Source organism: Dermacentor albipictus, unplaced genomic scaffold (genome assembly GCF_038994185.2).
Source record: "Dermacentor albipictus isolate Rhodes 1998 colony unplaced genomic scaffold, USDA_Dalb.pri_finalv2 scaffold_536, whole genome shotgun sequence".
NCBI classification, from domain to species: domain Eukaryota; kingdom Metazoa; phylum Arthropoda; class Arachnida; order Ixodida; family Ixodidae; genus Dermacentor; species Dermacentor albipictus.
Genome location: NW_027226090.1, coordinates 17,501 through 20,143, shown reverse-complemented (window position 1 = coordinate 20,143; position 2,643 = coordinate 17,501). Strand labels below are relative to the sequence as shown.

The 2,643-nt window shown below is 50.6% G+C and overlaps 1 non-coding gene across 1 annotated transcript; it reads left to right on the top strand.

Moving 5' to 3' along the window:
• Positions 1 to 583: 583 nt before the first annotated feature.
• On the top strand, positions 584 to 775 carry LOC139054036 (U2 spliceosomal RNA). The gene has a single exon (XR_011510981.1). It is a non-coding gene; the product is annotated as a U2 spliceosomal RNA (small nuclear RNA).
• The last annotated feature ends 1,868 nt before the right edge of the window (positions 776 to 2,643 follow it).

Genomic DNA, 2,643 nt, shown 5'->3' with positions numbered 1-2,643 from the left:
CATGGCGATCTTCCTGCCCTCTATGTTTCCGGTTGGAAGGAGTGCGCAGCCTTTTCTATATTTATTTATTTTTTTTTTTTCATTCTCTTTCATTCGTACATGAGGCGCGCTACCTAATTCTAGCGGTCGAATCGACACGTTGCAATCCGTCCCGGCCTGTGCCGTATGAAAACTTTCAGTGGGCCTTGCGGTAAATAAAAGGAAATGAGGGAAATGCGCGTAGTGTATTACACTTGCGCACGGGCTTGAAACGAAGGCCTCAAAGAAAGCCGCCTTGAGCGGTCGCATTCAGACGGAAGTAAGCATTCCCCTTGCGCGTGTTTTCCGCTCGCCTGTTCCGTTTTCTACGAGGTTGCCTTCGTTGGTTTTGCCTTGCGAACAAGCTTGCGCTCGGGTCTCGTTTCTACGCGACGGCGTTTCGTTAACAGTGAAAGACTGAGGCGTCGCGAGTTGATTCGCGAGATAGAGAGCATAGAGTCTCTAGACGGGCTGGGTTTTATAAGATTGCCCACGCTGTTGCTGAGGTTACCAATGTCGCCAGGGCACCCACAAGGCAGTGGTACAATGGAGTGAAGTGAAAGACATCGCTTCTCGGCCTTTTGGCTAAGATCAAAGTGTAGTATCTGTTCTTATCAGCTTAATATCTGATACGGGTTCTATATGGACCCACGATATTAAACCTATTTTTGGAAGTTGGCGGAGTGCTTGAAGCCTGCTTCACCTCCGCCGCAGGTCGGCCCGGTATTGCACTACCTCCGGGATCGGCCCCCGCTCACTTAGGTGAGACTTCATTCAATCAAAATGAAGAACACAAGCTCGAAGCGAGCACTCACGTGACACGCACCATTCCCATACTATACGCAACGATGCCGGTGTTTCTGAACGATTGTCTGCTGTAATGAGCCACTTGGGGGGGGGGGGGGGGGAAGGGTGATTAGCCGTGGGTTTTGCAATCAATGTAAGTCCCACTCAAAGCCAACACTGCATTTTGGAGTTCACTATCGCTTTGATCCGTAAACGACAGCAAGCTCGCCCTGCGAAAATCCGCTGCCCTAGTGGAAGAAAGGTTCCCTATGAAACAAAAATGGAGTGCCCGATTTCCGGCAACATTTTCGCTGCAGTGGGACCGAGCGCCTCGAAAACAAACTTGTCGTATGGCCAAGTGTGGCGAAATATATTCAAGGGTTCAGAGGTGCCTCAGCTTTCCAACCTGTATGTTATGAATACCTGTTGCTACCTTTTCGTCATCATCATCCTGCTGGCTACGACCACTGCAGGGCAAAGACCTCTCCCATTATTCTCCAAGCACCCCGGTCACGTGTAAGCCCGGTCACGGTCGCCGTCTAGTGCCTGCGCCCTTCCTAATCTAATCTGCCCTCCTAAATTTCCGCCACCCCGTGCTACGCTTCCCTTCTCTTGGAATTCAGTCGGTAACCCTTAATTGATGATCTTCCCCCCACATTGCATGCCCTGCGCACGCCCATTTCTTTTTCTTGGTTTAAACTAAGGTGTCATTAGCTCGCGTTTGTTCGCTCACCCCCCGAATCTGCTCTATTCTTATCCCCCGTAGCGCTACACCCATCATTCTTCTTTCCAAAGCTCGTCGCGTCGCCCTCAGTTACCCTTCGGTAATCCTTAAGGTCCTTCGTTGCGGCACTCGCGGCATCTTTCTCATTTAAATAAGGCTATTTCGTTCAGTTTTGGGGGAAAACTCAATGAGCTAGGCGCGATTGTGTCCCCGGCGCCGCTCTCAACAAGATGGCGGCGCCCAGGCTTTTTGCCTGGTGGTTCGGCTTGACGCAGAACACGCCTGCAGGGCAGTGAAGCCGCATTGAAGGGGCAACGAGCGGCGCAGTGAAGCGCATGCTCGGGCGAAAAACGCGAACATCAGCCAAAAATACAACCAAATGGCCAAATACGAATTTCCGTTATGGGAAATTGGAGTTCAGTTGGCGCGTTGCGCTCGCCTAAGGTAAAGAACATAAATGCGAGTGCCACATCAGCCAAGTCAATGCTGAGGATCGCGTATCATTTCTTATTTATTTTTCCCCTTGCCTCCTGGCCTGCGTGGCCCTAGCGCGCATGCCCACGAAAGTAATGCAATAAGGAAAACGCGAAATCATGCGGTGACGGCTGTATCATATCCATTGTGCGTGCTTTGTTCTTTTTGGACTACAGTGGTGTGCGTTATGAGAAAGTTTCAGTGACCAGCGAACCTATATTTAGAACCACATTTACGGTTACTGCTAACAAGCTGCGGGTAGGTGTTGTTTTTTTCTTTCTTTCTTTTTTTCGCTACCAACGATGGGTTATCGCAACCGCGATCGGTTGTGCTAGACGCGTTCTTGCCAAACGTTGGCTCTATACGCGACCCGTGACGCGTGGTCGGCACATTCAAGCAGTCCATTGCAAACCGTTCCAAGAAGAAGGATGCTAGCTCCACGTTCCGCCGGGAGCGCTAGTTCGAAGATTGTACTTTTAGACCCTCGAGGAAGCACCGCCATCCCACGTTTTCTATAACGCGCTAAGACTCAGAGCGACAGCGACCACTTGTCTTTGTCAATATCTCGGACACACTTTTTTTTTTTTCTTTAATCCAGATCGTCAGACGAGCCCGCGTTCACGCGCACTCGCTCTCTCCGA